Raw genomic sequence first — 26,583 nt, 5'->3', positions numbered from 1 at the left:
TACAAGCTTTGTGATCCTTTAGCAATGCTATAAATCACTAAGGGCTGACAGTTGTACAAGCTTAGTGATCGTTTAGCAATGATATAAATCACTAAGGGCTGACAGTTGTACAAGCTTAATGATCCTTTAGCAATGATATAAATCACTAAGGACTGACAGTTGTACAAGCTTAATGATCCTTTAGTAATGATATAAATCACTAAGGGCTGACAGTTGTACAAGCTTAGTGATCCTTTAGTAATGATATAAATCACTAAGGGCTGACAGTTGTACAAGCTTAGTGATCCTTTAGCAATGATATAAATCACTAAGGGCTGACAGTTGTACAAGCTTAGTGATCCTTTAGCAATGATATAAATCACTAAGGGCTGACAGTTGTACAAGCTTAATGATCCTTTAGCAATGATATAAATCACTAAGGACTGACAGTTGTACAAGCTTAGTGATCCTTTAGCAATGATATAAATCACTAAGGACTGACAGTTGTACAAGCTTAGTGATCCTTTAGCAATGCTATAAATCACTAAGGGCTGACAGTTGTACAAGCTTAGTGATCCTTTAGCAATGATATAAATCACTATGAGTTGACAGTTGTACAAGCTTAGTGATCCTTTAGCAATGATATAAATCACTAAGGGCTGACAGTTGTACAAGCTTAGTGATCCTTTAGCAATGATATAAATCACTAAGAGCTGACAGTTGTACAAGCTTAGTGATCCTTTAGCAATGATATAAATCACTAAAGGCTTACAGTTGTACAAGCTTAGTGATCCTTTAGCAATGATATAAATCACTAATGGCTGACAGTTGTACAAGCTTAGTGATCCTTTAGCAATGCTATAAATCACTAAGGGCTGACAGTTGTACAAGCTTAGTGATCCTTTAGCAATGATATAAATCCCTAAGGGCTGACAGTTGTACAAGCTTAGTGATCCTTTAGCAATGATATAAATCACTAAGGGCTGACAGTTGTACAAGCTTAGTGATCGTTTAGCAATGATATAAATCACTAAGGGCTGACAGTTGTACAAGCTTAGTGATCCTTTAGCAATGATATAAATCACTAAGGGCTGACAGTTGTACAAGCTTAGTGGTCCTTTACAATGATATAAATCACTAAGGGCTGACAGTTGTGCAAGCTTAGTGATCCTTTAGCAATGATATAAATCACTAAGGGCTGACAGTTGTACAAGCTCAGTGATCCTTTAGCAATGATATAAATCACTAAGGGCTGACAGTTGTACAAGCTTAGTGATCCTTTAGCAATGATATAAATCACTAAGGGCTGACAGTTGTACAAGCTTAGTGGTCCTTTACAATGATATAAATCACTAAGGGCTGACAGTTGTACAAGCTTAGTGGTCCTTTACAATGATATAAATCACTAAGGGTTGACAGTTGTACAAGCTTAGTGATCCTTTAGCAATGATATAAATCACTAAAGGCTGACAGTTGTACAAGCTTAGTGATCGTTTAGCAATGATATAAATCACTAAGGGCTGACAGTTGTACAATCTTAGTGATCCTTTAGCAATGATATAAATCACTAAGGGCTGACAGTTGTACAAGCTTAATGATCCTTTAGCAATGATATAAATCACTAAGGGCTGACGGTTGTACAAGCTTAGTGATTCTTTAGCAATGATATAAATCACTAAGGGCTGACAGTTGTACAAGCTTAGTGATTCTTTAGCAACGATATAAATCACTAAGGGCTGACAGTTGTACAAGCTTAGTGATCCTTTAGCAATGATATAAATCACTAAGGGCTGACAGTTGTAAAAGCTTAGTGGTCGTTTAGCAATGATATAAATCACTAAGGGCTGACAGTTGTACAAGCTTAGTGATCCTTTAGCAATGATATAAATCACTAAGGGCTGACAGTTGTAAAAGCTTAGTGGTCGTTTAGCAATGATATAAATCACTAAGGGCTGACAGTTGTACAAGCTTAGTGGTCGTTTAGCAATGATATAAATCACTAAGGGTTGACAGTTGTACAAGCTTTGTGATCCTTTAGCAATAATATAAATCACTAAGGGCTGACAGTTGTACAAGCTTAGTGATCCTTTAGCAATGATATAAATCACTAAGGGCTGACAGTTGTACAAGCTTAGTGATCCTTTAGCAATGATATAAATCACTAAGGGCTGACAGTTGTACAAGCTTAGTGATTGTTCTAGCAATTATATAAATCACTAAGGGCTGACAGTTGTACAAGCTTAGTGATCCTTTAGCAATGATATAAATCCCTAAGGGCTGACAGTTGTACAAGCTTAGTGATCCTTTAGTAATGATATAAATCACTAAGGGCTGACAGTTGTACAAGCTTAGTGATCCTTTAGTAATGATATAAATAACTAAGGGCTGACAGTTGTACAAGCTTAGTGATCCTTTAGCAATGATATAAATCCCTAAGGGCTGACAGTTGTACAAGCTTAGTGATCCTTTAGTAATGATATAAATCACTAAGGGCTGACAGTTGTACAAGCTTAGTGATCCTTTAGTAATGATATAAATCACTAAGGGCTGACAGTTGTACAAGCTTAGTGATCCTTTAGTAATGATATAAATCACTAAGGGCTGACAGTTGTACAAGCTTAGTGATCCTATAGCAATGATATAAATCATTAAGGGCTGACAGTTGTACAAGCTTAGCGATCCTTTAGCAATGATATAAATCACTAAGGGCTGACAGTTGTACAAGCTTAGTGGTCGTTTAGCAATGATATCAATCACTAAGGGTTGACAGTTGTACAAGCTTTGTGATCCTTTAGCAATAATATAAATCACTAAGGGCTGACAGTTGTACAAGCTTAATGATCCTTTAGTAATGATATAAATCACTAAGGGCTGACAGTTGTACAAGCTTAGCGATCCTTTAGCAATGATATAAATCACTAAGGGCTGACAGTTGTACAAGCTTAGTGATCCTTTAGCAATGATATAAATCACTAAGGGCTGACAGTTGTACAAGCTTAGTGATCCTTTAGCAATGATATAAATCACTAAGGACTGACAGTTGTACAAGCTTTGTGATCCTTTAGTAATGATATAAATCACTAAGGGCTGACAGTTGTACAAGCTTAGTGATCCTTTAGCAATGATATAAATCACTATGAGCTGACAGTTGTACAAGCTTAGTGATCCTTTAGCAATGATATAAATCACTATGAGCTGACAGTTGTACAAGCTTAGTGATCCTTTAGCAATGATATAAATCACTAAGGGCTGACAGTTGTACAAGCTTAGTGATCCTTTAGCAATGATATAAATCACTATGGGCTGACAGCTGTACAAGCTTAGTGATCCTTTAGCAATGATATAAATCACTAAGGGCTGACAGTTGTACAAGCTTAGTGATCCTTTAGCAATGATATAAATCACTAAGGGCTGACAGTTGTACAAGCTTAGTGATCCTTTAGCAATGATATAAATCACTAAGGGCTGACAGTTGTACAAGCTTAGTGATCCTTTAGTAATGATATAAATCACTAAGGGCTGACAGTTGTACAAGCTTAGTGATCCTGTAGCACTGATATAAATCACTAAGGGCTGAATAATGATCCTTTAGGAATGATATAAATCACTAAGGGCTGTCAGTTGTACAAGCTTAGTGATCCTTTAGCAATGATATAAATCACTAAGGGCTGTCTGTTGTACAAGCTTAGTGATCCTTTAGCAATGATATAAATCACTAAGGGCTGACAGTTGTACAAGCTTAGTGATCCTTTAGCAATGATATAAATCACTAAGGTCTGACAGTTGTACAAGCTTAGTGATCCTTTAGCAATGATATAAATCACTAAGGGCTGACAGTTGTACAAGCTTAGTGATCCTTTAGCAATGATTTAAATCACTAAGGGCTGATAGTTTTACAAGCTTAGTGATCCTTTAGCAATGATATAAATCCCTAAGGCCTGACAGTTGTACAAGCGTAGTGATCCTTTAGCAATGATATAAATCACTAAGGGCTGACAGTTGTACAAGCTTAGTGATCCTTTAGCAATGATATAAATCCCTAAGGACTGGCAGTTGTACAAGCTTAGTGATCCTTTAGCAATTATATAAATCCCTAAGGGCTGACAGTTGTACAAGCTTAGTGATCCTTTAGCAATGATATAAATCACTAAGGGCTGACAGTTGTACAAGCTTAGTGATCCTTTAGTAATGATATAAATCACTAAGGGCTGACAGTTGTACAAGCTTAGTGATCCTTTAGTAATGATATAAATCACTAAGGGCTGACAGTTGTACAAGCTTAGTGATCCTATAGCAATGATATAAATCATTAAGGGCTGACAGTTGTACAAGCTTAGCGATCCTTTAGCAATGATATAAATCACTAAGGGCTGACAGTTGTACAAGCTTAGTGGTCGTTTAGCAATGATATCAATCACTAAGGGTTGACAGTTGTACAAGCTTTGTGATCCTTTAGCAATAATATAAATCACTAAGGGCTGACAGTTGTACAAGCTTAATGATCCTTTAGTAATGATATAAATCACTAAGGGCTGACAGTTGTACAAGCTTAGCGATCCTTTAGCAATGATATAAATCACTAAGGGCTGACAGTTGTACAAGCTTAGTGATCCTTTAGCAATGATATAAATCACTAAGGGCTGACAGTTGTACAAGCTTAGTGATCCTTTAGCAATGATATAAATCACTAAGGACTGACAGTTGTACAAGCTTTGTGATCCTTTAGTAATGATATAAATCACTAAGGGCTGACAGTTGTACAAGCTTAGTGATCCTTTAGCAATGATATAAATCACTATGAGCTGACAGTTGTACAAGCTTAGTGATCCTTTAGCAATGATATAAATCACTATGAGCTGACAGTTGTACAAGCTTAGTGATCCTTTAGCAATGCTATAAATCACTAAGGGCTGACAGTTGTACAAGCTTAGTGATCCTTTAGCAATGATATAAATCACTATGGGCTGACAGCTGTACAAGCTTAGTGATCCTTTAGCAATGATATAAATCACTAAGGGCTGACAGTTGTACAAGCTTAGTGATCCTTTAGCAATGATATAAATCACTAAGGGCTGACAGTTGTACAAGCTTAGTGATCCTTTAGCAATGATATAAATCACTAAGGGCTGACAGTTGTACAAGCTTAGTGATCCTTTAGCAATGATATAAATCACTAAGGGCTGACAGTTGTACAAGCTTAGTGATCCTGTAGCACTGATATAAATCACTAAGGGCTGAATAATGATCCTTTAGGAATGATATAAATCACTAAGGGCTGTCAGTTGTACAAGCTTAGTGATCCTTTAGCAATGATATAAATCACTAAGGGCTGTCTGTTGTACAAGCTTAGTGATCCTTTAGCAATGATATAAATCACTAAGGGCTGACAGTTGTACAAGCTTAGTGATCCTTTAGCAATGATATAAATCACTAAGCTCTGACAGTTGTACAAGCTTAGTGATCCTTTAGCAATGATATAAATCACTAAGGGCTGACAGTTGTACAAGCTTAGTGATCCTTTAGCAATGATTTAAATCACTAAGGGCTGATAGTTTTACAAGCTTAGTGATCCTTTAGCAATGATATAAATCCCTAAGGCCTGACAGTTGTACAAGCGTAGTGATCCTTTAGCAATGATATAAATCACTAAGGGCTGACAGTTGTACAAGCTTAGTGATCCTTTAGCAATGATATAAATCCCTAAGGACTGGCAGTTGTACAAGCTTAGTGATCCTTTAGCAATTATATAAATCCCTAAGGGCTGACAGTTGTACAAGCTTAGTGATCCTTTAGCAATGATATAAATCACTAAGGACTGGCAGTTGTACAAGCTTAGTGATCCTTTAGCAATGATATAAATCACTAAGGGCTGACAGTTGTACAAGCTTAGTGATCCTTTAGCAATGATATAAATCACTAAGGGCTGACAGTTGTACAAGCTTAGTGATCCTTTAGCAATGATATAAATCACTAAGGGCTGACAGTTGTACAAGCTTAGTGATCCTTTAGCAATGATATAAATCACTAAGGGCTGACAGTTGTACAAGCCTAGTGATCCTTTAGTAATGATATAAATCACTAAGGGCTGACAGTTGTACAAGCTTAGTGATCCTTTAGCAATGATATAAATCACTAAGGGCTGACAGTTGTACAAGCTTAGTGATCCTTTAGTAATGATATAAATCACTAAGGGCTGACAGTTGTACAAGCTTAGTGATCCTTTAGCACTGATATAAATCACTAAGGGCTGAATAATGATCCTTTAGGAATGATATAAATCACTAAGGGCTGTCAGTTGTACAAGCTTAGTGATCCTTTAGCAATGATATAAATCACTAAGGGCTGTCTGTTGTACAAGCTTAGTGATCCTTTAGCAATGATATAAATCACTAAGGGCTGACAGTTGTACAAGCTTAGTGATCCTTTAGCAATGATATAAATCACTAAGGGCTGACAGTTGTACAAGCTTAGTGATCCTTTAGCAATGATATAAATCACTAAGGGCTGACAGTTGTACAAGCCTAGTGATCCTTTAGTAATGATATAAATCACTAAGGGCTGACAGTTGTACAAGCTTAGTGATCCTTTAGCAATGATATAAATCACTAAGGACTGGCAGTTGTACAAGCTTAGTGATCCTTTAGCAATGATATAAATCACTAAGGGCTGACAGTTGTACAAGCTTAGTGATCCTTTAGCAATGATATAAATCACTAAGGGCTGACAGCTGTACAAGCTTAGTGATCCTTTAGCAATGATATAAATCACTAAGGGCTGACAGTTGTACAAGCTTAGTGATCCTTTAGCAATGATATAAATCACTAAGGGCTGACAGTTGTACAAGCCTAGTGATCCTTTAGTAATGATATAAATCACTAAGGGCTGACAGTTGTACAAGCTTAGTGATCCTTTAGCAATGATATAAATCACTAAGGGCTGACAGTTGTACAAGCTTAGTGATCCTTTAGTAATGATATAAATCACTAAGGGCTGACAGTTGTACAAGCTTAGTGATCCTTTAGCACTGATATAAATCACTAAGGGCTGAATAATGATCCTTTAGGAATGATATAAATCACTAAGGGCTGTCAGTTGTACAAGCTTAGTGATCCTTTAGCAATGATATAAATCACTAAGGGCTGTCTGTTGTACAAGCTTAGTGATCCTTTAGCAATGATATAAATCACTAAGGGCTGACAGTTGTACAAGCTTAGTGATCCTTTAGCAATGATATAAATCACTAAGGGCTGACAGTTGTACAAGCTTAGTGATCCTTTAGCAATGATTTAAATCACTAAGGGCTGATAGTTTTACAAGCTTAGTGACCCTTTAGCAATGATATAAATCCCTAAGGCCTGACAGTTGTACAAGCGTAGTGATCCTTTAGCAATGATATAAATCACTAAGGGCTGACAGTTGTACAAGCTTAGTGATCCTTTAGCAATGATATAAATCACTAAGGGCTGACAGTTGTACAAGCTTAGTGATCCTTTAGCAATGATATAAATCACTAAGGGCTGACAGTTGTACAAGCTTAGTGATCCTTTAGCAATGATATAAATCACTAAGGGCTGACAGTTGTACAAGCTTAGTGATCCTTTAGCAATGATATAAATCACTAAGGGCTGACAGTTGTACAAGCTTAGTGATCCTTTAGCAATGATATAAATCACTAAGGGCTGACAGTTGTACAAGCTTAGTGATCCTTTAGCAATGATATAAATCACTATGGGCTGACAGTTGTACAAGTTTAGTGATCCTTTAGCAATGATATAAATCACTAAGGGCTGACAGTTGTACAAGCTTAGTGATCCTTTAGCAATGATATAAATCACTAAGGGCTGACAGTTGTACAAGCTTAGTGATCCTTTAGCAATGATATAAATCACTAAGGGCTGACAGTTGTACAAGCTCAGTGATCCTTTAGCAATGATATAAATCACTATGAGCTGACAGTTGTACAAGCTTAGTGATCCTTTAGCAATGATATAAATCACTAAGGGCTGACAGTTGTACAAGCTTAGTGATCCTTTAGCAATGATATAAATCACTAAGGGCTGACAGTTGTACAAGCTTAGTGATCCTTTAGTAATGATATAAATCACTAAGGGCTGACAGTTGTACAAGCTTAGTGATCCTTTAGTAATGATATAAATCACTAAGGGCTGACAGTTGTATAAGCTTAGTGATCCTTTAGCAATGATATAAATCACTAAGCGCTGAGAGTTGTACAAGCTTAGTGATCCTTTAGCAATGATATAAATCCCTAAGGGCTGTCAGTTGTACAAGCTTAGTGATCCTTTAGCAATGATATAAATCCCTAAGGGCTGACAGTTGTACAAGCTTAGTGATCCTTTAGCAATGATATAAATCCCTAAGGGCTGACAGTTGTACAAGCTTAGTGATCCTTTAGCAATGATATAAATCACTAAGGGCTGACAGTTGTACAAGCTTAGTGATCCTTTAGCAATGATATAAATCCCTAAGGGCTGACAGTTGTACAAGCTTTGTGATCGTTTAGCAATAATATAAATCACTAAAGGCTGACAGTTGTACAAGCTTAATGATCCTTTAGCAATGATATAAATCACTAAGGACTGGCAGTTGTACAAGCTTAGTGATCCTTTAGCAATGATATAAATCACTAAGGGCTGACAGCTGTACAAGCTTAGTGATCGTTTAGCAATGATATAAATCACTAAGGACTGGCAGTTGTACAAGCTTAGTGATCCTTTAGCAATGATATAAATCACTAAGGGCTGACAGTTGTACAAGCTTAGTGATCCTTTAGCACTGCTATAAATCACTAAGGGCTGACAGTTGTACAAGCTTAGTGATCCTTTAGCAATGATATAAATCACTAAGGGCTGACAGTTGTACAAGCTTAGTGATCCTTTAGCAATGATATAAATCACTAAGGGCTGACAGTTGTACAAGCTTAGTGATCCTTTAGCAATGATATAAATCACTAAGGACTGACAGTTGTACAAGCTTAGTGATCCTTTAGCAATGCTATAAATCACTAAGGGCTGACAGTTGTACAAGCTTAGTGATCCTTTAGCAATGATATAAATCACTATGAGTTGACAGTTGTACAAGCTTAGTGATCCTTTAGCAATGATATAAATCACTAAGGGCTGACAGTTGTACAAGCTTAGTGATCCTTTAGCAATGATATAAATCACTAAGAGCTGACAGTTGTACAAGCTTAGTGATCCTTTAGCAATGATATAAATCACTAAAGGCTTACAGTTGTACAAGCTTAGTGATCCTTTAGCAATGATATAAATCACTAATGGCTGACAGTTGTACAAGCTTAGTGATCCTTTAGCAATGCTATAAATCACTAAGGGCTGACAGTTGTACAAGCTTAGTGATCCTTTAGCAATGATATAAATCCCTAAGGGCTGACAGTTGTACAAGCTTAGTGATCCTTTAGCAATGATATAAATCACTAAGGGCTGACAGTTGTACAAGCTTAGTGATCCTTTAGCAATGATATAAATCACTAAGGGCTGACAGTTGTACAAGCTTAGTGATCCTTTAGCAATGATATAAATCACTAAGGGCTGACAGTTGTACAAGCTTAGTGGTCCTTTACAATGATATAAATCACTAAGGGCTGACAGTTGTGCAAGCTTAGTGATCCTTTAGCAATGATATAAATCACTAAGGGCTGACAGTTGTACAAGCTCAGTGATCCTTTAGCAATGATATAAATCACTAAGGGCTGACAGTTGTACAAGCTTAGTGATCCTTTAGCAATGATATAAATCACTAAGGGCTGACAGTTGTACAAGCTTAGTGGTCCTTTACAATGATATAAATCACTAAGGGCTGACAGTTGTACAAGCTTAGTGGTCCTTTACAATGATATAAATCACTAAGGGTTGACAGTTGTACAAGCTTAGTGATCCTTTAGCAATGATATAAATCACTAAAGGCTGACAGTTGTACAAGCTTAGTGATCGTTTAGCAATGATATAAATCACTAAGGGCTGACAGTTGTACAATCTTAGTGATCCTTTAGCAATGATATAAATCACTAAGGGCTGACAGTTGTACAAGCTTAATGATCCTTTAGCAATGATATAAATCACTAAGGGCTGACGGTTGTACAAGCTTAGTGATTCTTTAGCAATGATATAAATCACTAAGGGCTGACAGTTGTACAAGCTTAGTGATTCTTTAGCAACGATATAAATCACTAAGGGCTGACAGTTGTACAAGCTTAGTGATCCTTTAGCAATGATATAAATCACTAAGGGCTGACAGTTGTAAAAGCTTAGTGGTCGTTTAGCAATGATATAAATCACTAAGGGCTGACAGTTGTACAAGCTTAGTGATCCTTTAGCAATGATATAAATCACTAAGGGCTGACAGTTGTAAAAGCTTAGTGGTCGTTTAGCAATGATATAAATCACTAAGGGCTGACAGTTGTACAAGCTTAGTGGTCGTTTAGCAATGATATAAATCACTAAGGGTTGACAGTTGTACAAGCTTTGTGATCCTTTAGCAATAATATAAATCACTAAGGGCTGACAGTTGTACAAGCTTAGTGATCCTTTAGCAATGATATAAATCACTAAGGGCTGACAGTTGTACAAGCTTAGTGATCCTTTAGCAATGATATAAATCACTAAGGGCTGACAGTTGTACAAGCTTAGTGATTGTTCTAGCAATTATATAAATCACTAAGGGCTGACAGTTGTACAAGCTTAGTGATCCTTTAGCAATGATATAAATCCCTAAGGGCTGACAGTTGTACAAGCTTAGTGATCCTTTAGTAATGATATAAATCACTAAGGGCTGACAGTTGTACAAGCTTAGTGATCCTTTAGTAATGATATAAATAACTAAGGGCTGACAGTTGTACAAGCTTAGTGATCCTTTAGCAATGATATAAATCCCTAAGGGCTGACAGTTGTACAAGCTTAGTGATCCTTTAGTAATGATATAAATCACTAAGGGCTGACAGTTGTACAAGCTTAGTGATCCTTTAGTAATGATATAAATCACTAAGGGCTGACAGTTGTACAAGCTTAGTGATCCTTTAGTAATGATATAAATCACTAAGGGCTGACAGTTGTACAAGCTTAGTGATCCTATAGCAATGATATAAATCATTAAGGGCTGACAGTTGTACAAGCTTAGCGATCCTTTAGCAATGATATAAATCACTAAGGGCTGACAGTTGTACAAGCTTAGTGGTCGTTTAGCAATGATATCAATCACTAAGGGTTGACAGTTGTACAAGCTTTGTGATCCTTTAGCAATAATATAAATCACTAAGGGCTGACAGTTGTACAAGCTTAATGATCCTTTAGTAATGATATAAATCACTAAGGGCTGACAGTTGTACAAGCTTAGCGATCCTTTAGCAATGATATAAATCACTAAGGGCTGACAGTTGTACAAGCTTAGTGATCCTTTAGCAATGATATAAATCACTAAGGGCTGACAGTTGTACAAGCTTAGTGATCCTTTAGCAATGATATAAATCACTAAGGACTGACAGTTGTACAAGCTTTGTGATCCTTTAGTAATGATATAAATCACTAAGGGCTGACAGTTGTACAAGCTTAGTGATCCTTTAGCAATGATATAAATCACTATGAGCTGACAGTTGTACAAGCTTAGTGATCCTTTAGCAATGATATAAATCACTATGAGCTGACAGTTGTACAAGCTTAGTGATCCTTTAGCAATGCTATAAATCACTAAGGGCTGACAGTTGTACAAGCTTAGTGATCCTTTAGCAATGATATAAATCACTATGGGCTGACAGCTGTACAAGCTTAGTGATCCTTTAGCAATGATATAAATCACTAAGGGCTGACAGTTGTACAAGCTTAGTGATCCTTTAGCAATGATATAAATCCCTAAGGGCTGACAGTTGTACAAGCTTAGTGATCCTTTAGCAATGATATAAATCACTAAGGGCTGACAGTTGTACAAGCTTAGTGATCCTTTAGTAATGATATAAATCACTAAGGGCTGACAGTTGTACAAGCTTAGTGATCCTGTAGCACTGATATAAATCACTAAGGGCTGAATAATGATCCTTTAGGAATGATATAAATCACTAAGGGCTGTCAGTTGTACAAGCTTAGTGATCCTTTAGCAATGATATAAATCACTAAGGGCTGTCTGTTGTACAAGCTTAGTGATCCTTTAGCAATGATATAAATCACTAAGGGCTGACAGTTGTACAAGCTTAGTGATCCTTTAGCAATGATATAAATCACTAAGCTCTGACAGTTGTACAAGCTTAGTGATCCTTTAGCAATGATATAAATCACTAAGGGCTGACAGTTGTACAAGCTTAGTGATCCTTTAGCAATGATTTAAATCACTAAGGGCTGATAGTTTTACAAGCTTAGTGATCCTTTAGCAATGATATAAATCCCTAAGGCCTGACAGTTGTACAAGCGTAGTGATCCTTTAGCAATGATATAAATCACTAAGGGCTGACAGTTGTACAAGCTTAGTGATCCTTTAGCAATGATATAAATCCCTAAGGACTGGCAGTTGTACAAGCTTAGTGATCCTTTAGCAATTATATAAATCCCTAAGGGCTGACAGTTGTACAAGCTTAGTGATCCTTTAGCAATGATATAAATCACTAAGGGCTGACAGTTGTACAAGCTTAGTGATCCTTTAGTAATGATATAAATCACTAAGGGCTGACAGTTGTACAAGCTTAGTGATCCTTTAGTAATGATATAAATCACTAAGGGCTGACAGTTGTACAAGCTTAGTGATCCTATAGCAATGATATAAATCATTAAGGGCTGACAGTTGTACAAGCTTAGCGATCCTTTAGCAATGATATAAATCACTAAGGGCTGACAGTTGTACAAGCTTAGTGGTCGTTTAGCAATGATATCAATCACTAAGGGTTGACAGTTGTACAAGCTTTGTGATCCTTTAGCAATAATATAAATCACTAAGGGCTGACAGTTGTACAAGCTTAATGATCCTTTAGTAATGATATAAATCACTAAGGGCTGACAGTTGTACAAGCTTAGCGATCCTTTAGCAATGATATAAATCACTAAGGGCTGACAGTTGTACAAGCTTAGTGATCCTTTAGCAATGATATAAATCACTAAGGGCTGACAGTTGTACAAGCTTAGTGATCCTTTAGCAATGATATAAATCACTAAGGACTGACAGTTGTACAAGCTTTGTGATCCTTTAGTAATGATATAAATCACTAAGGGCTGACAGTTGTACAAGCTTAGTGATCCTTTAGCAATGATATAAATCACTATGAGCTGACAGTTGTACAAGCTTAGTGATCCTTTAGCAATGATATAAATCACTATGAGCTGACAGTTGTACAAGCTTAGTGATCCTTTAGCAATGCTATAAATCACTAAGGGCTGACAGTTGTACAAGCTTAGTGATCCTTTAGCAATGATATAAATCACTATGGGCTGACAGCTGTACAAGCTTAGTGATCCTTTAGCAATGATATAAATCACTAAGGGCTGACAGTTGTACAAGCTTAGTGATCCTTTAGCAATGATATAAATCCCTAAGGGCTGACAGTTGTACAAGCTTAGTGATCCTTTAGCAATGATATAAATCACTAAGGGCTGACAGTTGTACAAGCTTAGTGATCCTTTAGTAATGATATAAATCACTAAGGGCTGACAGTTGTACAAGCTTAGTGATCCTGTAGCACTGATATAAATCACTAAGGGCTGAATAATGATCCTTTAGGAATGATATAAATCACTAAGGGCTGTCAGTTGTACAAGCTTAGTGATCCTTTAGCAATGATATAAATCACTAAGGGCTGTCTGTTGTACAAGCTTAGTGATCCTTTAGCAATGATATAAATCACTAAGGGCTGACAGTTGTACAAGCTTAGTGATCCTTTAGCAATGATATAAATCACTAAGCTCTGACAGTTGTACAAGCTTAGTGATCCTTTAGCAATGATATAAATCACTAAGGGCTGACAGTTGTACAAGCTTAGTGATCCTTTAGCAATGATTTAAATCACTAAGGGCTGATAGTTTTACAAGCTTAGTGATCCTTTAGCAATGATATAAATCCCTAAGGCCTGACAGTTGTACAAGCGTAGTGATCCTTTAGCAATGATATAAATCACTAAGGGCTGACAGTTGTACAAGCTTAGTGATCCTTTAGCAATGATATAAATCCCTAAGGACTGGCAGTTGTACAAGCTTAGTGATCCTTTAGCAATTATATAAATCCCTAAGGGCTGACAGTTGTACAAGCTTAGTGATCCTTTAGCAATGATATAAATCACTAAGGACTGGCAGTTGTACAAGCTTAGTGATCCTTTAGCAATGATATAAATCACTAAGGGCTGACAGTTGTACAAGCTTAGTGATCCTTTAGCAATGATATAAATCACTAAGGGCTGACAGTTGTACAAGCTTAGTGATCCTTTAGCAATGATATAAATCACTAAGGGCTGACAGTTGTACAAGCTTAGTGATCCTTTAGCAATGATATAAATCACTAAGGGCTGACAGTTGTACAAGCCTAGTGATCCTTTAGTAATGATATAAATCACTAAGGGCTGACAGTTGTACAAGCTTAGTGATCCTTTAGCAATGATATAAATCACTAAGGGCTGACAGTTGTACAAGCTTAGTGATCCTTTAGTAATGATATAAATCACTAAGGGCTGACAGTTGTACAAGCTTAGTGATCCTTTAGCACTGATATAAATCACTAAGGGCTGAATAATGATCCTTTAGGAATGATATAAATCACTAAGGGCTGTCAGTTGTACAAGCTTAGTGATCCTTTAGCAATGATATAAATCACTAAGGGCTGTCTGTTGTACAAGCTTAGTGATCCTTTAGCAATGATATAAATCACTAAGGGCTGACAGTTGTACAAGCTTAGTGATCCTTTAGCAATGATATAAATCACTAAGGGCTGACAGTTGTACAAGCTTAGTGATCCTTTAGCAATGATATAAATCACTAAGGGCTGACAGTTGTACAAGCTTAGTGATCCTTTAGTAATGATATAAATCACTAAGGGCTGACAGTTGTACAAGCTTAGTGATCCTTTAGCAATGATATAAATCACTAAGGACTGGCAGTTGTACAAGCTTAGTGATCCTTTAGCAATGATATAAATCACTAAGGGCTGACAGTTGTACAAGCTTAGTGATCCTTTAGCAATGATATAAATCACTAAGGGCTGACAGTTGTACAAGCTTAGTGATCCTTTAGCAATGATATAAATCACTAAGGGCTGACAGTTGTACAAGCTTAGTGATCCTTTAGCAATGATATAAATCACTAAGGGCTGACAGTTGTACAAGCCTAGTGATCCTTTAGTAATGATATAAATCACTAAGGGCTGACAGTTGTACAAGCTTAGTGATCCTTTAGCAATGATATAAATCACTAAGGGCTGACAGTTGTACAAGCTTAGTGATCCTTTAGTAATGATATAAATCACTAAGGGCTGACAGTTGTACAAGCTTAGTGATCCTTTAGCACTGATATAAATCACTAAGGGCTGAATAATGATCCTTTAGGAATGATATAAATCACTAAGGGCTGTCAGTTGTACAAGCTTAGTGATCCTTTAGCAATGATATAAATCACTAAGGGCTGTCTGTTGTACAAGCTTAGTGATCCTTTAGCAATGATATAAATCACTAAGGGCTGACAGTTGTACAAGCTTAGTGATCCTTTAGCAATGATATAAATCACTAAGGGCTGACAGTTGTACAAGCTTAGTGATCCTTTAGCAATGATTTAAATCACTAAGGGCTGATAGTTTTACAAGCTTAGTGACCCTTTAGCAATGATATAAATCCCTAAGGCCTGACAGTTGTACAAGCGTAGTGATCCTTTAGCAATGATATAAATCACTAAGGGCTGACAGTTGTACAAGCTTAGTGATCCTTTAGCAATGATATAAATCACTAAGGGCTGACAGTTGTACAAGCTTAGTGATCCTTTAGCAATGATATAAATCACTAAGGGCTGACAGTTGTACAAGCTTAGTGATCCTTTAGCAATGATATAAATCACTAAGGGCTGACAGTTGTACAAGCTTAGTGATCCTTTAGCAATGATATAAATCACTAAGGGCTGACAGTTGTACAAGCTTAGTGATCCTTTAGCAATGATATAAATCACTAAGGGCTGACAGTTGTACAAGCTTAGTGATCCTTTAGCAATGATATAAATCACTATGGGCTGACAGTTGTACAAGTTTAGTGATCCTTTAGCAATGATATAAATCACTAAGGGCTGACAGTTGTACAAGCTTAGTGATCCTTTAGCAATGATATAAATCACTAAGGGCTGACAGTTGTACAAGCTTAGTGATCCTTTAGCAATGATATAAATCACTAAGGGCTGACAGTTGTACAAGCTCAGTGATCCTTTAGCAATGATATAAATCACTATGAGCTGACAGTTGTACAAGCTTAGTGATCCTTTAGCAATGATATAAATCACTAAGGGCTGACAGTTGTACAAGCTTAGTGATCCTTTAGCAATGATATAAATCACTAAGGGCTGACAGTTGTACAAGCTTAGTGATCCTTTAGTAATGATATAAATCACTAAGGGCTGACAGTTGTACAAGCTTAGTGATCCTTTAGTAATGATATAAATCACTAAGGGCTGACAGTTGTATAAGCTTAGTGATCCTTTAGCAATGATATAAATCACTAAGCGCTGAGAGTTGTACAAGCTTAGTGATCCTTTAGCAATGATATAAATCCCTAAGGGCTGTCAGTTGTACAAGCTTAGTGATCCTTTAGCAATGATATAAATCCCTAAGGGCTGACAGTTGTACAAGCTTAGTGATCCTTTAGCAATGATATAAATCCCTAAGGGCTGACAGTTGTACAAGCTTAGTGATCCTTTAGCAATGATATAAATCACTAAGGGCTGACAGTTGTACAAGCTTAGTGATCCTTTAGCAATGATATAAATCCCTAAGGGCTGACAGTTGTACAAGCTTTGTGATCGTTTAGCAATAATATAAATCACTAAAGGCTGACAGTTGTACAAGCTTAATGATCCTTTAGCAATGATATAAATCACTAAGGACTGGCAGTTGTACAAGCTTAGTGATCCTTTAGCAATGATATAAATCACTAAGGGCTGACAGCTGTACAAGCTTAGTGATCGTTTAGCAATGATATAAATCACTAAGGACTGGCAGTTGTACAAGCTTAGTGATCCTTTAGCAATGATATAAATCACTAAGGGCTGACAGTTGTACAAGCTTAGTGATCCTTTAGCACTGCTATAAATCACTAAGGGCTGACAGTTGTACAAGCTTAGTGATCCTTTAGCAATGATATAAATCACTAAGGGCTGACAGTTGTACAAGCTTAGTGATCCTTTAGCAATGATATAAATCACTAAGGGCTGACAGTTGTACAAGCTTAGTGATCCTTTAGCAATGATATAAATCACTAAGGGCTGACAGCTGTACAAGCTTAGTGATCCTTTAGCAATGATATAAATCACTAAGGGCTGACATTTGTACAAGCTTAGTGATCCTTTAGCAATGATATAAATCACTAAGGGCTGACAGTTGTACAAGCTTAGTGATCGTTTAGCAATGATATAAATCACTAAGGGCTGACAGCTGTACAAGCTTAGTGATCCTTTAGCAATGATATAAATCACTAAGGGCTGACAGTTGTACAAGCTTAGTGGTCATTTAGCAATGATATAAATCACTAAGGGCTTACAGTTGTACAAGCTTAATGATCCTTTAGCAATGATATAAATCCCTAAGGGCTGACAGTTGTACAAGCTTAGTGATCCTTTAGCAATGATATAAATCACTAAGGGCTGACAGTTGTACAAGCTTAGTGATCCTTTAGCAATGATATAAATCACTAAGGGCTGACAGTTGTACAAGCTTAGTGATCCTTTAGCAATGATATAAATCACTAAGGGCTGACAGTTGTACAAGCTTAGTGATCCTTTAGCAATGATATAAATCACTAAGGGCTGACAGTTGTACAAGCTTAGTGATCCTTTAGCAATGATATAAATCACTAAGGGCTGACAGTTGTACAAGCTTAGTGATCCTTTAGCAATGATATAAATCACTAAGGGCTGACAGTTGTACAAGCTTAGCGATCCTTTAGCAATGATATAAATCACTAAGGGCTGACAGTTGTACAAGCGTAGTGATCCTTTAGCAATGATCGTCTGCATTGAAGAGAAGATGATTGCTAAATGATCACCTGCTGGCTGACTCAGTGTGCTTTTGATTATTTACCCCGACACTGCAAATAATTAGATAGCTGGGGTACAGTCAAGTCACGCACTTTTGGCTGCTCAGTCAGTCACAGGAAGTACCATGGATGGATGGACCCGGGGTGGTAAAACATAATTTACCTCTGAGTGAGCCACACTGGAGAACTATCTAAGTGACTTCTCTGGTTCTATCTGCCCCTCTCTCCCTTTGGCTCACATCTCCGCCACTTGTCTGTCACCTACTGTATGTAACCAGTGCCTCCTTTACATCAGCCTCCCCTCATGTGCCTGTCATATGTGCTGTCTCTCCTCCCTTCCATTCTTCCTCTCTCACGCACACTTATCTCTCCCTGTCAACAATGTCTCACAGTTTTTGTATCCGAGAGCTGTCATGGCTCTTAGTTTTTGTGTATTAATTACTTGCAGAATGGCCCCATCAGCTTTGTGTCTACCACATACTTTATCCTGGCCCTTCCTCCCCCCCCCCCAAACAAAACTGTTTGCATCTATCGCCACCACCAAGTCCGTTAGAAAAGTATTTAGTACCCACCTAATAGAGACAGTGAAAATTCCACAGCTCGCCGCATACGCTTCATTTACCGCCAATGAGTGAGGAGCCCAGTTGCTGCCAAATATGTGCAGACAATGGGAGGGATGACTCACTCTTACTTGCTTGCTATTGCTAGTCACTCCTCGGCTTCTCGCCTCCTCAAAAAGCTGGCATAACTGTATAATAACGGCGCTTCAGCAGCCGCCCAAACTACAATAAGCAAAGTCATAAAAATAAAAAAGTTAAAAGTTAATTATTTTATTTTTTTAATACACTGACTCTACAGCCAGCACCGTGGCACCCCTCGCCGCAATGCGCCTGTAGGCACATGCCTACTGTGCCTAATGGAAAATCCGGCCCTGATTACATTAAGCAATCATGTTTATGAATATTACACTATATGATTGGGTATGCACATATTACAAAAAATATGCTAAAGAACATTGAATTATAAAATATTCAAATTTTCATGTCGGTTTTGTGCTAATGAGCATATGTCATGGTGTTTGCGTGATTGTTAGAAATCAATGGAGAGAAAAAAAAAACCTATGGGGGGGAGACAAATGCACATGCACGTGAAAACTTAAGTTAGGTTTTTCATTCTGTTCGGGTTAACGCTAGCGCAAAATATGTTGTTGTTTTTTTAACTTGTAATACTAGCTCAACCTGACTAGCGCAAAAAGCTTAACACTAGCAGAGTTTTTATTTGCAAAAAATAAATTAAAAAAATACCGTGCAACTTGTAATCAGCCCATAATATTTTACTCCTATAGGTCACTCTATATATAGATTATTTATTATTTATTATTATACTTTATTTATGAAGTGCCATCATATTCCGCAGCCCTGTCCATGGATACAGTTCATTTAAATAAAACAATAATATAAAACTTCAAAGACACAGGACAAAATTTACAAACAGATACAGGAGGAAACAGGAGGTGAGGACTGCAAGATTGAGAAAGATGTTAATGCAGAGTTAGAGGAGAGAAATGTTGTTAGGTAAGAGAAATATTATTGAGTTGGGTGGTAGGCTTCTCTGAACAGAAAAGTCTTCAGGGAGCATTTAAAGGAAGAAAGATTAGGGCAAAGTCTGACAGCATGAGGGAGAGTGTTCTAGAGGGTATGTAATGGATGCACATATATGTTTTTAAATAAATAAATCTATAAAAAAACTATAGTCAATATTCCATAAGAAATTGTTAGAAATGAATAGCATAAGTTTGTCCCATATGTAGGAGTTAGTTAAGTTTCAGACTTGTAAACTTAACTATTCTCCTAATGAGTAGTTTTTAATATGTGAAGCTCAGGGAGCAAAACAGTTACTACTGATCCAATATTATATTGATTAATTTTGTAACAACTCAGAGCTTCATTTAGTCTGCTATTTGACATGTCAGGAAAAAATACAGGTACGTCTGGGATATGTTTAGACTGTAAGTTAGGAGGGGAATATTGCACACCTTATAAAAAACTTTATCCCAATGTTTTATAGAAATGAGCTATGGTGAGAATAGGTGGCGCAAACGATTGCTAATTCCCTGTGTGTGAGAAAATGGTATTGCTCAGTGTTGTCAGAACTGTTATTCTATTATTTATATTAAATTGTCCTCTGTTTAGCAAGTATCGCTGTGAATGCTATATAGCACAATTGTTGATATCCTACATGTGATATGTTGGGTTTAATTGTTATATTGTCGCTATACCTTAAATACTAAAATTTGTGAATACTCCGCTTATGTTACTTGGTATTAATAGAATACTCCTTAAATATAAATAAAAGCCAATATGCTGGATATAGTTAATACAGTTTTATTAGATCATAAAAATATATATATATATACTTGCATAATGTTATATTGACACCGGTGTCTAGTGGTAATATATAAAATACTTAAAAGTAAATAAAATGTTAAAAACTGCTTATTTTCACAGTATACGTTTGAACATTAAATCTGTTACAATGGTTTAAACAATGCTTTGTGTAAAGTTCAGATTTATAGTTTCTTATTTCTTGCTTAGGTTTGAATTTAACCGTACAATTTTGGCAGGTATATGTGATGTCTGTCACACTAAATTATATTTGTGCGATCTAGTACCTTAAAGTGTATCTGTTTGATAACACTTTCTTAGTTGGAGAATGGTGCGGTTAAATAAATGCCGCTATTTGACTTCCTTCAGTAACTAAGCTTGCTTTGTTTGTTGTGGTGTTGGATCTCTCTGGCGGTTAAATATATGCCGCTGTATGATTCTTACTGTGGTTGGAGATCAGCCTTCTGGAGATATGTACAGGTGGTTTTTTCTTCGTGGTTGTCTTGGCGTGAAAGTTCACACTGACGTGAATGCTTTGTGCGGTTCCCGTGACCGCTCTGTTTCTTGTTCTTTTTTGTCGGTCTGTGACCGATCGAGCGCCTTGAAAGTTGATGGTTCCTGATGATGTCTTTAGTATGGTTGATTTTTATCCGTCAGGTGTAGAATCTTTTGCCGTTTCAGTCAGCTGTTCTTTACCTTTGTTTATTCTTTGTCGGTCAGTGACCGATCCGATTGTTGTGATGTCAAAGGTTACAGTTGCAAAAGATGTGGGACAGTTACCACTGTAACTGTTTGATGATAAGTGCGGTTAAGTGCGCCGCCAGATGGATATTTTCAGTTTAAGATGGGTTAAGTTGGGTTACCCTTCCTGTGATGTTTGGTTAGAAGCGCTCCTCTCGTGTCTTTCAAATCCGTATGAAGGTACTCTGGTATCTACGCGTTTCGGCTTCAAAGCCTTTGTCAAGATACCTGATAGGTGGATTAGCCTGCTACTGATACCTGTTTGGGTTAACAGTTTAAGTGCCAATTTAGTGTTTTGTCCTTTATGTGTGATTCTCACTTTTAATTCAGATGGGGTCTTTGTTTGTGAATTATGAGACAAAAAGTTCATCATGAGTTAATTTGGTTCTCATAGTTGGTGGAAAAAATATCTTATACAACATGACTATAAGGAGTTTGCTATTTAGCGTGTGTAAACATAGATTGCTTCTTGTACATATCTTATGCAACATGACTATAAGGAGTATGTTATTTAATGTGTGTAAACATTGATTGCTTCTTGAATCCGATATTTAAAATACTATATTGTCGTTTATATTTTTGTACCCCAATTTTTGGTCGTTCATATAATTCTTCCGTGTGTGCACGGGTTAGCTCATTTTAACTTAGTATATGTTTAAATTTGTCTTAATTATACTAATTGGTGTGGTTTTGCGCAAAAAAAGAAAGAAAAAAGGAATAAGAGAAAAAATATAAAAAAAAAAAAAAAATTATATAAAAAATTATATAAAAAATATATAGAAATATAAAAATTTAATAAAAAAATAAAAATGAAAAAGATCCTTTTATCTTCACTCAGTGGTATCACTACCCAGAACACCAGTCTTTTATTTTCTGCCTAAAATCCACAAGGATATAATCAACCCCCCAGGACGTCCAATCATATCGGGAATAAATTCACTGACATCAAACCTATCTCAATACACTGACTTCTTTCTTCAAAAATATGTCAAAAACATACCATCTCACTTAAAAGACACAAAGCATTTCCTAAATTTAATCGAACATATTAACTGGAAAGAAAATTACATCTTAGTCACATGCGATGTAAGTTCCTTATACACATGCATAGAACATTCAAAAGGCTTAGAAGCCACAAACTCTTTTTTAACCAGACACATCGAAATGGAAAAACCACAACAAGAATTTATATTGCAATGTATGGAATTCATACTCAAAAATAATTATTTTTCTTTTAATGGAAGTCATTATATACAAAAAAGAGGAACAGCTATGGGCACGAGATTCGCACCCAGTTACGCGAATTTATTTGTAGGATATTTTGAAGAACAATTTTTATCAAACACACCATGGGGTGCGAATCTCGTGCTCTATAAACGGTTCATAGATGACATATTCATCATTTGGAGAGGAGATGAGGAACTATTAGAACAGTTCATACTAGACTTCAATAATAATGACTTTGGTTTAAAGTTCACACATGAACACAACAAAACGAAAATCAGCTTCTTAGACATAGAGATAGCCATAATAAATAATAACATCACAACAACAACTTTTTCAAAAAAGTAGATGCAAACAGTTATATTGACTATAAAAGCTGCCACCATGTGAAATGGAAGACTAATATACCTAAAGGCCAGTACTCAAGAATAAGAAGGAATTGCACCAAAATATCAGACTATGACACACAAGCTGAAATTCTAGATAAAAGATTCGCTGAAAAGGGATATCACCCTAAAATTCTACTTGACACAAAAAAACAAGTCAGACTAATAGATAGAAAGGTCCTTTTGGAGGACAAAAACAGGAAAGAGACAAAACATGAGGAAAGAGACCCATATCACATTCCATTCATTACCACATATTCCAGTCAATACAAACAGATAGAAAATATTATAAAGAAACATTGGCACATTGTCAAAAGTGACCCCATTATAGGGAAAAGATTAAAACAACACCCAGACATTATATTTCGAAAAGCCACCAGTTTGAAAAATATCTTAGCTCCTAGCGAGTACAAACAACAAAAAAAACACACTAATCAACAAGACCTTAATAATGAAACTATATCAGGTTTTTTCCCATGCCATGAGTGCAAATCATGCAAACATAGCACCAAATCCAAATTAGTCAGATCCACTGTGACAAATAAAGAAGTAAAAATAAATGATGTAATCAGATGCACGGACAACAATATCATATATCTTATAGAATGCACTTGCAAACTTCAATACTTAGGCCAAACGAGCAGAAAGTTGAAAGACAGGATGAGAGAACACATCCCAAGTATTGAGAAAGAAAGAGACAATACAAAATTATATGCACATTTCAAAACATTTCATAGAGGAAATCCCAATGAAATGCTATTTTGGGGTATCAAGAAAATTAAACCAGACAGCAGAGGAGGCAATCTAGGAAAGAAACTTCTCCACCAAGAAGCTAAGCTAATATTCAAAATGGGAACCCTGCACCCAAAAGGTTTAAATAGTGAACTAGATTTAAATGCCATTCTCTAGAAAATCCTAAACAACAATTTCTACTATTAAATAAAAAACTAGCAGTTCTCTGGAAATCAATATCAAATCTAATACAAACCTAATCATATTACTCAACAGTCAATTACAGAAGACAACCCAATAAATATATAAAATACATTAAGTTCAATTTAAAATTAAATATTAGAATTCAACAAAAATAATCTCACATGCTCACTGTCTACCAAATAGACACACGTGCTCAACAAGAAGTTATATATCATACAACTTCCTAACAGTCTAAACAATGTCACCTGTATACCATGCTAACACTCGAACGTAACAACCATTATAAGAAAGGTATATACATATGTAAATTCCAGAATAAGAATCCTTAAATCTAGAATAAATTTTAAATTATAACGACCCTCTATAACATAGAATCATTTTTTATATGATCATCCAGTACAAAAATCAGGTAGTGATACCACTGAGTGAAGATAAAAGGATCTTTTTCATTTTTATTTTTTTATTACATTTTTATATTTCTATATATTTTTTATATATTTTTTATATAATTTTGTATATAATTTTTTTAATATTTTTTCTCTTATTCCTTTTTTCTTTCTTTTTTGCGCAAAACCACACCAATTAGTATAATTAAGACAAATTTAAACATATACTAAGTTAAAATGAGCTAACCCGTGCACACACGGAAGAATTATATGAACGACCAAAAATTGGGGTACAAAAATATAAACGACAATATAGTATTTTAAATATCAGATTCAAGAAGCAATCAATGTTTACACACGTTAAATAACATACTCCTTATAGTCATGTTGCATAAGATATGTACAAGAAGCAATCTATGTTTACACACGCTAAATAGCAAACTCCTTATAGTCATGTTGTATAAGATATTTTTTCCACCAACTATGAGAACCAAATTAACTCATGATGAACTTTTTGTCTCATAATTCACAAACAAAGACCCCATCTGAATTAAAAGTGAGAATCACACATAAAGGACAAAACACTAAATTGGCACTTAAACTGTTAACCCAAACAGGTATAAATAGCAGGCTAATCCACCCATCAGGTATCTTGACAAAGGCTTTGAAGCCGAAACGCGTAGATACCAGAGTACCTTCATACGGATTTGAAAGACACGAGAGGAGCGCTTCTAACCAAACATCACAGGAAGGGTAACCCAACTTAACCCATCTTAAACTGAAAATATCCATCTGGCGGCGCACTTAACCGCACTTATCATCAAACAGTTACAGTGGTAACTGTCCCACATCTTTTGCAACTGTAACCTTTGACATCACAGCAATCGGATCGGTCACTGACCGACAAAGAATAAACAAAGGTAAAGAACAGCTGACTGAAGCGGTAAAAGATTCTACAACTGACGGATAAAAATCAACCATACTAAAGACATCAGGAACCATCAACTTTCAAGGAGCTCGATCGGTCACAGACCGACAAAAAAGAACAAGAAACAGAGCGGTCACGGGAACCGCACAAAGCATTCACATCAGTGTGAACTTTCACGCCAAGACAACCACGAAGAAAAAACCACCTGTACATATCTCCAGAAGGCTGATCTCCAACCACAGTAAGAATCATACAGCGGCATATATTTAACCGCCAGAGAGATCCAACACCACAACAAACAAAGCAAGCTTAGTTACTGAAGGAAGTCAAATAGCGGCATTTATTTAACCACACCATTCTCCAACTAAGAAAGTGTTATCAAACAGATACACTTTAAGGTACTAGATTGCACAAATATAATTTAGTGTGACAGACATCACATATACCTGCCAAAATTGTACGGTTAAATTCAAACCTAAGCAAGAAATCAGAAACTATAAATCTGAACTTTACACAAAGCATCGTTTAAACCATTGTAACAGATTTAATGTTCAAACGTATACTGTGAAAATAAGCAGTTTTTAACATTTTATTTACTTTTAAGTATTTTATATATTACCACTAGACACCGGTGTCAATATAACATTATGCAAGTATATATATATATATTTTTATGATCTAATAAAACTGTATTAACTATATCCAGCATATTGGCTTTTATTTATATTTAAGGAGTATTCTATTAATACCAAGTAACATAAGCGGAGTATTCACAAATTTTAGTATTTAAGGTATAGCGACAATATAACAATTAAACCCAACATATCACATGTAGGATATCAACAATTGTGCTATATAGCATTCACAGCGATACTTGCTAAACAGAGGACAATTTAATATAAATAATAGAATAACAGTTCTGACAACACTGAGCAATACCATTTTTTCACACACAGGGAATTAGCAATCGTTTGCGCCACCTATTCTAAGGAAAAAATACAGGCAAGATCTTACCGGTAAAAAAATAACAACCACAATTCACAGGGAAGCTTGGAAATGATTCCTTTTAGAGGCTCAGAAGGCACACGCTGGAAACAGTGAGCAGTCTGTAGAGCTGGAGCACACCGTTCAAGCAGGCTGTGAGAGAATTCAGCTGGGAGGGGAGGTGTGTCAGTCTGAACACACTGACCGGACACAGGATAGTGGTGACGTCAATGGAGTGTGGAGAAACAAGTTGAACCGGAACAACACAGGATAAGAAGTAGAAGAATAAACAACACTGTAACCTTCCAAGATAAGGAGATAAGGCAGACTAAGAACGCTCAAAGGTTGATGCAGAGCATAAAAAAGTAACCTCTGGGAATTTAAGGAATGTAAACAGTAGCACAGTCTTAGG

The 26,583-nt window shown here is 36.2% G+C and overlaps 1 protein-coding gene across 1 annotated transcript in view; it reads right to left on the bottom strand.

Moving 5' to 3' along the window:
* Positions 1 to 26,355, bottom strand: part of LOC128659819 (oocyte zinc finger protein XlCOF6-like) — a 128,083-nt gene extending 101,728 nt beyond the window's left edge. Inside the window, exon 1 of the mRNA XM_053713389.1 lies at positions 26,202 to 26,355. The gene's annotated coding sequence lies outside the window, so the exon portion shown is untranslated. The remainder of the gene's footprint in view (positions 1 to 26,201) is intronic.
* Between the last annotated feature and the right edge of the window lie 228 nt (positions 26,356 to 26,583).

This window comes from Bombina bombina, chromosome 5 (genome assembly GCF_027579735.1).
Source record: "Bombina bombina isolate aBomBom1 chromosome 5, aBomBom1.pri, whole genome shotgun sequence".
Taxonomy (NCBI): domain Eukaryota; kingdom Metazoa; phylum Chordata; class Amphibia; order Anura; family Bombinatoridae; genus Bombina; species Bombina bombina.
Note: the sequence above shows the minus strand (reverse complement) of the source record. Positions and strands in the feature narration are given on the sequence as shown.